General features: G+C 38.1%; 2 long non-coding RNA genes across 2 annotated transcripts in view; one reads left to right on the top strand and one right to left on the bottom strand.

Annotated features, from left to right (window-relative positions):
* LOC121030532 (uncharacterized) overlaps nt 1-13,331 on the top strand; it is a 170,596-nt gene that overhangs the window by 8,471 nt on the left and 148,794 nt on the right. The gene's annotated exons all lie outside the window — the stretch shown is intronic.
* LOC121030531 (uncharacterized) lies at nt 4,896-8,466 on the bottom strand. The gene is made up of 2 exons (XR_005790282.1): nt 8,405-8,466; nt 4,896-6,302 (listed from the first exon to the last, which is right to left on the bottom strand). It is a non-coding gene; the product is annotated as an uncharacterized LOC121030531 (long non-coding RNA).

The raw sequence follows: 13,331 nt of genomic DNA, 5'->3' as shown, positions 1-13,331 counted from the left end.
AGATTGTTTGGTGTTCTTTGGATGTTGACTGGGGGGGAATCTCTCAGTAGTGTAGTTCTCTGACATGGGCAGAGCACTACTCCCCCAGCTCCTGCCCCTGTTGATATATCTGACAGCTTCTTATTGCTGAGATTTCTTGGAGAGATTTCTAACCCAAATCCCTTCTGCATTATCCATTTGGGCCACCGAGGACGCCATGCATGTTTGTCACACTAATTAGAGGAGTGTAGTTGCTTCTACTACTGTGCTTTTTATCTCCTGCCACAGACTTTGGCATTTGTTCTTCTCAGGTGGGGTTCACATCCCAGAAAATACATAGCAAATGCTGTAATGTCCTCTCAAACCTCTCTCACTTCTTGAGATAGAAGAGAGCACCTCTTTTTCTTTCCCCTAAGCCTCCACCAATGAAACACTGTCTCTGGAATTCTTAGCCTAATTCTTTTTATATCTTCATATAAAGTGCATGTTACTCTCTGAGTGGAGTTCATGGATAACTTACATTTTTCCTCCTTGTGTTTTCTATATTTTTTCAAGTTTTCTCTAATAAAATGTCTATCTTTAAATGCTCCCATATAAAGAGTGATTAACACAGTGCTGCATATTTGAACCATTCACTGGCACAAAGGCAGACAATAGTAGTTTCTCACTATAAGATATGTCATAACTTGACATACCCATCCAACACAATTTTATGAATTATGTAGTGCTTTTTTTTTTTGAAAGTTTTCATATGATCCCAACCTGGCATCTTATTTGATCAATGATATCTTAAAGAAGTGATAAGTAACTGCAAAATGGAATGAGATTTTTCTTTCATCATTTTACAGCAGAATGCAGGTCATTCTAGTTGTAATTTCCCTTTTGCAAACAGCTGCACCAAAGGGTAAAGTATTTAAAGGTCTAACTTTACTTTGCTTTGGTGCAGGGAGGAGCAACTTTGTAGCAATTACCTCATGAGTTTTGAGCATTACATTTGGGAAGCATGATATGATGGACACTGGGATAAGGATTTTTCAAAACATCAAGAAGGTATTTAATTGATAAGTAAAAGGACAAATGGCCTTTTGAGACATGTGTGAAAGGAAAGTGTCTGGATGTACAATTTCAGAGTGGGGTGGGGTGTGCAAGGGTGAGTAACTGATAGCCCAATTGCTTTCAGTCTCGTTCACTTCTAAGGGCCTGTATTATCTTAAGAGAATTATAGTTGACAGCTAGGATGAAAACAGGTCATCATTTCCAAATAATTTCACAATCACCCATGTAACAAGAATTCTTTATAAGGTTAAAAAAAAAAACTTATGCTGGCAAATTCAAATAGAACACAAGGCATTTGAAAATGTTTGCCTTGGGGCGCCTGGGTGGCGCAGTCGGTTAAGCGTCCGACTTCAGCCAGGTCACAATCTCGCGGTTCCGGGAGTTCGAGCCCCGCGTCTGGCTCTGTGCTGACAGCTCTGAGCCTGGAGCCTGCTTCCCATTCTGTGTCTCCCTCTCTCTCTGCCCCTTCCCCGTTCATGCTCTGTCTCTCTCTGTCCCAAAAATAAATAAACGTTGAAAAAAAAAATTTAAAAAAAAAGAATGTTTGCCTTATAAAGAGTACCCTAAAGAACAATATGAAGAAATGTCTAATGGTTTTTCTGTGAACTTGTGTACACACATTTCAGACTACCCAAAAATGTATGATTGATAATTTTAGTTAACAATGAAATTTAAATCTATACATGGTTTATGTTTGTCAGTGAAGTAAATCACTAGCCGTGCAAAATTTATCATGGTGGTTGGGATTTGCACATACAAAATATAATACCACTAAATTCTTTGCTCTTAACCCTCTGTTGCTTATATCCTAGACCAGTGGTTCACAAACTGTGAACCTTGAACCAGTATCATCATCACCTGAGAACTTGCTAGAATTGTAAATTCTGGGGTCTTACTGAGTTACAAACACTAGGAATAGAGCCCCAAATTTTGTGTTTTAATAAGCTGTCTAGGTGATTCATAAAAATACTACATTTGAGGACCACTGTACCAGAAAAAAACAAAAAAACAGAGTTTAAAATACCCAAGCCCTTCAGTCTTTCCCAGTTAAAGGGCTATGTTCAAAGGTGAGTGAATTGCAGTTTATTAATATTTTGGTGATCAATCCAAGAAGTGAAAATTCTTGCCATGGAGATGGAAAAAATTTATGCAAGATACAAACAAATATGTATCAGTTATGCATCAGACAAGTATTAGTAGATTCATATATTGTGTAATTCAGGATTCTGAGAAACTTTAACTTTCTCCAGTATCCAACCATAGCAATAAATGCTGATATTCACTTCAAAGATGTACTTCTTTAAGGAATTTTTTTTGATGGAGCTAGGTATATTTTAACTACCTTAGGCACTTTGGGTGAGAAAAATATGGTTGAGGGAATGAGTTGGTGTACTGAGCTTGTGATCACAGTATGAGAGTGGGACATCATTATAGATAAATATTAAAAGGAACGGAAGAAAAGGTCTAGACTTTGTCCTTTGCAGGGCCTCTTTCTATTTCTGGGACAGGACATTGGCATTTATCCTAGCCAGCAGCTTAAACCTGAGGAATGGAGGGGCATAAGAAGAATGTGTTGCATTGTAATGTGCCACGTAGTGTAATGTGCCATATTGTAATATGGTACAATATGATTTGTATTGTAATGTGTATCTCAACATAAACTCCCAACATAGTATTAAACATCAGAGGAGAGAGGAAAAGGGGAATGAAATGATAGAAAATAAAAAATATAAAAAGAATACAAAATTTGTTACACATAGTATGTGACATACCAATTGTTCTGTGACAGTGTAAAACTCACAATTTTTGTTAAGATAAGCTCAAAAACCACAGGTAAACCATGAAGACAAATCCAAGGAGAAATCATACCAAAACAGGCTGTATTCCTCTACCATGTTTCTTTTTGTCCCCATTACTTCTGGTGTTCTGATATCTAAGATGATGTCTATGTGAAATGTGTGGTGCATGAGCCATGTGTAGATTACCAATGGCTGTGTGAGCTGCTTGGGTGGATGGAGGTGCTTGAGGTCCCTGGGAAGGAACAAGGTCATCTCTGGGCCTCAGACACTTAGACTAAAGATAAAGCAGATGCCTGTTTTCCAGATGGTTCTGTTGGGGCCTTTTCACCTCCCATTAGCACTCAGTGAAGCTACTTGGCAAGGGAGAACACTGCAAAATGGTCATGTTGGTCAAATCTAGGAGAGGTATATAACAGCTGCCCTCCTTTCCAATGTTACCAGCCCAGTGGTGAAGAAGCACATATAGGACATGGGATACTGAGAATTTTGTAGGATTCTCAATGGTCAGGGAGGAGTATTTACTGTCATGCTCAGGAAGGTTATTGTTTTTGTCCATGAGGCTGTGCCACCGCATGTCAGACCCTCTCCAATTTATTTGTTCAAGTTTAGAAGTTTTGGGCCAGCAGAAAGGTATTACACTGTTGGCAATGAATAGAAGAGGCAACATAGGAACTCCATATACAAGATAGCATGGAATGCAGGGGAGCAATATAAAGTTTACTTGCAAGGAGGAAGTTCACAGTCAAATGGTGGAAGCAGCATGGGAGGGTTTAATGAGGATTACATGCCTAACAGTTTATAGAAAAGTGCAAGAGCTGGATGAGGTAGCAATGATGTTTTTAATCCATAGTGAATCAAATTCAGGAATTTGAGACTATAATCTTGTTTGGAGAAGGACAGATATATATTCAGTCTCCATATAACTTGGTGAATTCTGCCACCTATACAGGTAGTGGATTTTCTTCAGCGTGCCTAAAAATTGTTGCTTGGCACAGTTATTAAACAACAGTTTATAAACAGTTATTAAACACAGTTAAAAAACAACACCTCTTTTATTATTATTATTATTATTTTTGCTTTCCCACATAGAATCAGTTTGTGGATTGCATAAACCACAGGATATAATTCTACTATTTCAGCCAGAAACTTTCCCATCTGACCAAGACAATTGCAAATATGCTAAACTTGCTTTAATGAAAAGTCATTCTTTACATAGCTTACATCGACATAAGATGACAAGTCACCACCAGATAAAGGGTTCTTTGTCTGAATCAAACAATAAGCCAGCTCTTCCACAAAAAAAGCCATTCTATTCTGAACTGAATGCTTTTTCAACTAATGCTGTATTCAGGACCAAAACCAAAGGAGGCCCATCTGCTAGGAAGGCCAAAAGCCCATTGTGTGGTGTGTCAGTCCAGTCTGTTAGGGAAATGGTCACTCTAAAACTGTTTGCAATTTAAAAGTGCATACTGAGAATTATGTTAACCTCTATTGACTGACTTCTGTTAAATGCGCCATTAAGAATCCAATTTACCCTGGCTTCCTCTAAAATGTTGTGCTGAGGGCATTCTGATAGGTACATGATGGCGGTCAATTGTCATAGGCTAAAAGTCAGTACCTCATTAGCTCAAACACACCAAGCACTTGTTCCTAACTGTAATAAGGGCTCTCTTGCCCTGGAATTATGGGAGCACTGATAGAATATAACCTCATATGATGATTTGAGGACTGTCAGGCTGAGTCTAGGGGTAAATGCTGATTGAACAAGGCTGAGAGACCCTAGATGGTGAACTCTGACATCACTCTTTGCAAATCTGGCTCTGCGTCTTCTGCTTAGAGTGAAAATTTACAGAGGTTAGAACCTGAGTGTCAAGTCAAAACGAGATGATGAATTAGGTCAATCACTACATGGTAGTCATGCAAGTCACGCTAGTGCTTAGTAAATAGAACATGCTTTTAATTACTTTTACTGACACTCACATTTATTTTCTTTTGTCATTTAAATCATCGCAGGATTGTTAATGAAGTGTCAACCTAAAAACAAACAAACAAAAAATCAGATCAAGAGGCAAAACGTTTATTTGGGATCAAAGAATTGTACACAGATTTGGGTAGAAACCTGAATAGTGTCCCAATTACAGGACGTAGACTCGGGGTTTTTATGGGGGAAATAAAAGGAAGATTAGTAAGTTGTTCTTGGGAAGAGTTCACTGGTGCTGACAAGCAGGGCTAGGTTTGTAATTCATCGATTGGTCTGACAAAGTGGTCACTAAGTGCAAGTTTACCTTTATCAGTCTTTACAAACAGGATATTCTTGTTCTTGCTGACTTCTAGGAAGGTTGGCGGTTTGGCCTAGTTCAAAGATTCAGAAAACAGGACATGCAAGGCAGTTGCCCTGAAAAGGCTGCTCAGGCTCCATCTTAAAAAGGCTTTAATTACGTTTTTTCGTAAAAGTTATCAATTCACTGGTTAACTGCAACTTTATTTTCTTTCTTTATAAATGTTTCTTTACCATACTATTGAAAAATAATCCAAAAGCATCTTTGCTAATATTTTCAGGTCCTTTTTCTAATCCTGTCTTTTCAATGATGCCAGCGATGAGATGAAATTGCCCATCCTAATATTATTCATTAGGTTAATTGTAGCTAACTCATTTTTTGTGAGAAGAACATGTTGAAAACCTTTCTCAGTATAAATCAACATAAACCAATGTTGGTTTTGTAACTTACTGTATTCTGTGAGGTCAAATTTTCAACGGAACTACTGAATTCCACCTGAAATGAAATGTATCAATCAAATATATCTTCTTCCTGAGTTACTTGAGACGCTATTAAAACTCTCCTTAGAATTTTCTTGCCTCCCCCACCACCCAAACAGAATTGAAAAGGTGTTGATCACACCTCAGATCTATATCCATATACTCGAGTGTTTGTCTTCCTTAGGGACAGTTGCAATTTATTTGGATATTTCTGATAGAACTGATTTCACAAAGTTTTAGTCATTTTAGTTTCTTTGTTATCTGGAAGTACTGATTCAAAGGCAAACTAGTGTCTTAGAAAATACTAATTTTAAAATATACAGCTTTGGTTTGAATTTCAGCTCTGGCTCTTATTGGCTTTGTTACTTCCAGCAAGCATTAAGTCATAGTGTCTGTAGCTAAATTCTGAGAAAATAATAACAACAATATTGTTCTAATGTGAAAATACTTCATATCCAGTAAACAGCAGTTCTGTCAGTAGTGGCTATTACACACTCAAGATTTGGAAAACCTGGAGCAGCATGGGAAAATAAACCTAATGGGAATGCCTCTGGTCATTCAGAGCTCATCATGCAAATCCTGGGGTTGATCTGTGACATAGGTTCTGTTCTTTGGAAATCGGTTACAACCTGTGACACTCTGAAATGCATGTCAGGGAGCTGAGTTCTTCTGCAAGAACACTAACCAATCAGGAAGGAATAAGAAAATCTCTGGAAGAAAAAGAATATCATTTTTTATAGATTCCATTATTAGCCAGATAAGTCTTGGTTTTGGTGTTAAAACATAAAAGAAAAAATTTAATCAGGTTATGAAAACAAATATGCCATGTTTCAGTTTATTGTCTCTCTGTCCTAAACCTATTCTTCTTTGTCTGCTATGTGATCATAGAGGTAGACTTTGTAAATATTTCTCTTTCACAGATGGCATGATATTAAGCCTTGCCATTTGGAGGGGCAAGGGGGGACAATAGAGGAGGAAGGGATTGTTTTTTTTTTTTTCCTTTATGGTTCCAGTGTTCCTCGCTGGTCAGCTTCCTCCAGCATTCAATTCTACCCGATGTTTTCCTCCTGCAGAATGCAGTTTCTCTGGTGCTAGCCTCCTGCAAGGTGTGGTTTGCTCTGACATGCAGAGCACTGTTTCTCCAATGCTGACTTTTGCAGACTGTGGCTTATCCAGATCTTTGTCCCTGCAGCATGGGATGACCAGCAGAACTCAGTGCTCAGCAGCCCTCACTACTACTTTCTCCAGTGTCTTCATGATGGAGTGCTGCTGGTGAGACATCGCCCCTTGGATGACCTCTCCCAGGGCCTCTTATGTGACTTCACATCAAGTTCTGAGGTGCAGCGCCTCCCTGAGAATGACTTCCCTTACTTTACCATTCATAGAGACGTTTTCCAGCAAAGCCCATTAGCAGGGCTTCTCAGCAAGTTCCTCACCATCCAGAGAACTCTGGCTGAGCCATTCCAATGAGGTCTTGATCTCAGCCCTGGTCAGGCAGGGCATGGGGTGATTGGCCCTCCCTTAGGCATTCTACCTCACCACTTGGGGTAATGGCTTCTCCCTACATCTGCTATTCCTTTACTCTTTATATTTTTCTTTCACTCTCCCTAGTCAATTCCTTATTACTCCTCTCTCTTGTTATTAAGTCTTTATTTTAAATTTCTCTGTTGAAACTACTGTGTGATTTCTATTTCCTAATTGGACTCAGACAGATTTAATAAGCCTCCTACTTTACCTTATCCTACTTTACCTTATCGTTGATGGAAACCATTATGGGGCATCATTAGACCTGAAATCTTGGATACTGAAATAAGAATAAGAATCCCAACAAATTTTAAGTATTTTTTCATTCATTGATAATTATTAAAATAAGAGAACTAATTTGGATATGGTTTCAGAAAGTCATCTAAATTTTAAAAGGGAGCATAACCATTAACGTTATTATTTACCAGAGCTTTTATTTGATATTACTGTGCAGACCCACTCTGAATGTAGCTAGCACCATTTAATGACTGAATCTGTTATTATTTTACCAGTTGAAGTTTACCCACAACCATAAATCATTATAATTTAAAGAACAGTTATGTGGATTTAAAATCTGTGTTATGTTTTATCTGAGCCCCAAAGTATGAGTTATTTAGTAAATAAAATGAATTATAACATATTTCTAATTAAAGTATAAAATACCATTTCCCCATCCTACCTTTCTAAATAAAACTAACCCATGCTCAGTCCATGCTTTTAAAAATATAGTCTTAGTTTATCAGTGCGTAGGTCTATCATTTGTTTTCTGACTAAGGATAAACTCTTTGTCTTTGTTATAGGCCAGTTTTCCTGTTTTCAAAATAGAAATAATAGTTTGTCAAATTAAAAACATATGGTGATTTTATGGGGGGAACCAAGATGGCGGAACAGCATGGAAGTTTTTTGTGTGTCTCACGTCCATGAAATACAGCCAGACCAACACTAAACCATCCTGCACACCTAGAAAACTGATCTGAGGATTAACACAACAGTCTGCACAACCGGAACCACAGAATTCAGCAGGTACAAGGGGCAGAGAGGTGAACTTGGGGAGAGAAAAGCCATGCTGGGCACTGAGCCGCTTTTGCGGACGGAGAGAGGATGGAGACAGGGTGGGGAGAATATAGGAAAAACACCCCTCCCCAAAAGCAGCTGGAGAGAAAGTGGAAAATTGGAAACAGCCGCAGGGACTAAACTAAAAAGGGAGAAAGGAGAAAGCAGAGGGTTTAAATTCCATTAAGACTGTAAACAAGGGGAGCGCAGAGTCTGCAACTCCGCAGCTCAATACCTGGTGGTGCTCTGGCGGGAAGGACGAATCCCCAAGAGCAGACTGGGGTCCAGGAGGTTCTTCGGCCACACAGGGAAAAGTGGTTCCACTGCTGGAAGGGCATTTGGTAGAGGCTGTTGAGGCCACCTGGTCCCAGGAAACCCCAGAGAACAGCCACATTCGCTGGTGCTGGAACAAGGTCATTAAGGGTGAAGCCTGGTGCCAGATGTGTGTTGTGATTTTCCATAATCCCTGAAAAACTGCTGCTACACCATCTCGCGAACTTTTTCTGGGGCGGGCTGGCCCCCGGCTGCAGTCTCGGGGCACCGGCAGCAGCAGGGTCCTGCAAGCATTCCTGGGTGCAGCCGACATTCGGCCATTGCTCAGTAAGACCCTCCCACAGAGGGGCGGGACTGGCCTAAGCTGCAGTCCTTCAGAACTAAAGGGCGAGGGAAAACAGCCGCATCTGAGACAAAACTCAGGAGAGAGGTACTGCCTTGGGATTGGTCACAGACAGTGAAAAAGCGGGAAGTGGACGAAAGCTGAAGGCAGAGAACGGTGCGTGATTGCTGATCGGGAGAACAGAACAGCCTGGGTAGCTGGGTGACGTCATTTTCACCGCTCCAGCTCATGCGCATACGCACCTATGAGTGCCACAACAATTCACCCAAGTAGGCTAACAGCGCCATCTAGTGGAGAACGGAGCTGTTACACTAAGCCCCGCCCAACTGGGCCAACCTCGCTCTTCAAGAACACAAGTCTCGCGGCCTGCTTAGTTTATGGACTTTAAAGCACTTCATAGTCTGACTTCTAGGGAAAAACGAAGTAATTTCAGTCGTATTTCAATCTATCAACAGGTCCATCTATTCAATTTTCTTTTTCTTTCTTTTTTTCTCTTTTTCACTTCTTTTTCTTGAATACAGAAAGAAAAAAAATCAGTTTTATTTTCAATTTTTATTAAAAATATTTTTCTTTAAATTTTTTTACTATATTTTTTACTTTTGTATAAATTTTTCTGAATTCTATTTTACTTCAATCATTTTATTTTAGTCTACTACAGTGTATTCACTTTTTCAAATTTTCAAACGATTCCTTTTTTCTCTTTTTCTTTTCTTTTTCTTGAATACAGAAAGAGAAAAATTCATTTTTATTTTTAATTTTTATTCAAAATATTATTCTTTAATTTTTTCTACTATATTCTTTACTTTTGCATAAATTTTTTCAAATTCTATTTTACTTCCATCATTTCATTTTAATCTACTTCAGTGTATTCAATTTTTTCAAATTCTCAGATGATTTCCTTTTTTTTTCTTTCCCCCTTTTTTCTCTAATCTATCAAACCACTTTCAACACCCAGACCAAAACACATGTAGGATCTAGCATCTTTATTTGACTTTTTCTGTGTGTGTGTGTTTTTAATTTTTTAAGTTTAATATTTTTTAATTTTATTTTTTATTTTAATTTTTCTACCTTATTAATTCCTTTTCTCCCTTCAAAATGACAAAATGAAGGAATTCACCCCAAAAGAAAGAGCAGGAAGAAATGGCATCCAGGGATTTAACCAACACAAATACAAGCAAGGTGTCTGAACCAGAATTTAGAATCACAATAATAAGAATACTAGCTAGAGTTGAAAATAGACTAGAATTCCTTTCTGTGGAGATAAAAAAATAAAAACTAGTCATGATAAAATAAAAAATGTTATAACTGAGCTGCAATCATGGATGGATGCTGCGGTGGCAAGGATGGACGAGGCAGAACAGAGAATCAGTGATATAGAGGACAAGCTTATAGAGAATAATGAAGCAGAAGAAGAGAGGGAGATTAAGGCAAAAGAGCATGATTTAAAAATTAGAGAAATAAGTGACTCATTAAAAAGGAAGAACATCACAATCATAGGGGTCCCAGAAGAGGAAGAGAGAGAAATAGGGGTAGAAGGGTTATGGGAGCAAATCATAGTGGAAAACTTTCCTAACCTGGGGATAGACACAGACATCAAAATCCAGGAAGCACAGAGGACCCCCAGTAGATTCAACAAAACCCGACCATCCACAAGGCAAATCATAGTCAAATTCACAAAATACTCAAGCAAGGAGAGAATCATGAAAGCAGCAAGGGAATAAACGTCCCTAACCTACAAGAGACGACAGGTCAGGTTTGCAGCAGACCTATCCACAGAGACTTGGCAGGCCAGAAAGGAGTGGCAGGATATATTCAGTGTGCTGAATCAGAAAACTATGCAGCCAAGAATGCTTTATCCAGCAAGGCTGTCATTCAAAATATAAGGAGAGATAGAAAGTTTCCCAGACAAACAAAAATTAAAGGAGTTTGTGACCACTAAACCAGCCCTGCAAGAAATTTTAAGGGGGACTCTCTGAGGGGAGAAAAGATGAAAATATAAATAAATAAGTAAATACATACGTGCATACATACATACCAAAAGCAACAAAGATTAGAAAGGACCAGAGAATACCACCAGAAACTCCAACTTTACAAGCATCATAATGGCAATAAATTCATATCTTTTAGTACTCACTGTAAACGTCAATGGACTCAATGATCCAATGAAAAGACATAGGGTAACAGAATGGGTAAGAAAACAAGATCCACCTACATGCTGTTTATAAGACACCCACTTTAGACCTAAAGACACCTTCAGATTGAAAGTAAGGGGATGGAGAACCATCTATCATGCTAATGGTCAACAAAAGAAAGCTGGAGTAGCCATACTTATATTAGACAATCTAGACTTTAAAATAAAGACTGTATCAAGAGATGCAGAAGGGCATTATATCATAATCAAGGGGTCTCTCCACCAAGCAGATCTAAAAATTGTAAAAATTTATGTGCCAAATGTGAAAGCTCCCAAATATATAAATCAATTAATTGCAAGCATAAAGAAACTCATTGATAGTAATACCATAATAGTAGGAGACTTCAACACCCCACTCACAGCAATAGACAGATCATCTAATCAAAAAATGAACAAGGAAACAATGGCTTTGAATGACACACTGGACCAGATGGACTCAACAGATCTATTCAGAACATTTCATCCTAAAGCAGCAGAATATACATTCTTCCCCAGTGCACATAGAACGTTCTCCAGAATAGACCATATACTGTGACACAAATCAGCCCTAAGTAAGTACAAAAAGATCGAGATCATACTGTACATATTTTCAGACCACAATGCTATGAAACTCAAAATCAACCACAAGACAAAATTTGGAAAGGTAACAAATACTTGGAGACTGAAGAACATCCTACTAAAGAATGAATGGGCTAACCAAGAAGTTAAAGAGGAAATTAAAAACACATGGAACCAATGAAAATGATAACATCACAAACCAAAATCTCTGGGACACAGCAAAGACGGTCATAAGAGAGAAGTATATAGCAATCCAGGCCTTCCTAAAGAAGGAAGAACGATCTCAGATACACAACCTAACCTTGCGCCTTAAGGAGCTGGAAAAAGAACAGCAAAAAAAACCCCAAACCAGCAGAAGACAGGAAATAATAAAGATTAGAGCAGAAATTAATGCTATCGAAACCAAAAAACAGTAGAACAGATCAATGAAACCAGAAGCTGGTTCTTTGAAAGAATTAACAAAATTGATAAACCACTAGCCAGTATGATCAAAAAGAAAAAGGAAAGGACCCAAATAAATAAAATCAAGAATGAAAGAGGAGAGATCACAACCAACACAGCAAAAATAAAAATAATAAGAGAATATTATGAGCAATTATATGACAATAAAATGGGCAATCTGGAAGAAATGGACAAATTCCTAGAAACATATAAACTACCAAAACTGAAACAGGAAGAAATAGAAAATTTGAACAGACCCATAACCAGTAAGGAAATCAAAATTAGTAATCAAAAATCTGCCGAAAAACGAGTCCAGGGCCAAATGGCTTTCCAGGGGAATTCTACCAAACATTTAAGGAAGAGTTAACACCTATTCTCTTGAAGGTGTTTCAAAAAATAGAAATAGAAGGAAAACTTCCAAACTCTTTCTATGAAGCCAGCATTACCTTGATTCTAAAACCAGAGACCCCACTAAAATGGAGAACTATAGACCAATTTCCCTGATGAACATGGATGCAAAAATCCTCAACAAGATATTAGTCAACCAGACCCAACAATAGATTTTAAAAAATTATTCACCATGACCAAGTGGGATTTATACCTGGGATTCAGGGCCAGTTCAATATCCACAAAACAATTAATGTGATTCATCACATCAATAAAAGAAAGGACAAGAACCATATGACCCTCTCAATAGATGCAGAGAAAGCATTTAACAAAATACAGCATCCTTTCTTGATAAAAACCCTCAAGAAAGTAGGGATAGAAGGATCATACCTTGAGATCATGAAAGCCATATATGAACGACCCAATGCTAATATCATCCTCAATGGGGAAAAACTGAGAGCTCTCCCCCTAAGGTCAGGAACAAGACAGGGATGTCCACTCTTGCCACTGTTATTCAACATAGTATTGGAAGTCTTAGCTTCTGCCATCAGACAACACAAAGAAATAAAAGGCATCCAAATTGGCCAGGAGGAGGTCAAACTTTCACTCTTTACACATGACATGATACTCTATATGGAAAACCCAAAAGATTCCACCAAAAATCTGCTAGAATTGATTCGTGAATTCAGCAAAGTTGCAGGATATAAAATCAACGCACAGAAATCGGTTGCATTCCTATATACCAACAATGAAGCAACAGAAAGAGAAATCAAGGAATCAATCCCATTTACAGTTGCACCAAAAACCATAAAATACCTAGGAATAAATCTAACCAAAGAGGTGAAAAATCTATACACTGAACACTACAGAGAGCTTATGAAAGAAATGGAAGAAGACACAAAAAAATGGAAAAAGATTCCATGTTCCTGGATAGGAAGAACAAATATTATTAAAATGTCAATACTACCC

Source organism: Herpailurus yagouaroundi, unplaced genomic scaffold (assembly GCF_014898765.1).
Source record: "Herpailurus yagouaroundi ecotype Mexico unplaced genomic scaffold, PumYag 140, whole genome shotgun sequence".
In the NCBI taxonomy this organism is placed as follows: domain Eukaryota; kingdom Metazoa; phylum Chordata; class Mammalia; order Carnivora; family Felidae; genus Herpailurus; species Herpailurus yagouaroundi.
Note: the sequence above shows the minus strand (reverse complement) of the source record. Positions and strands in the feature narration are given on the sequence as shown.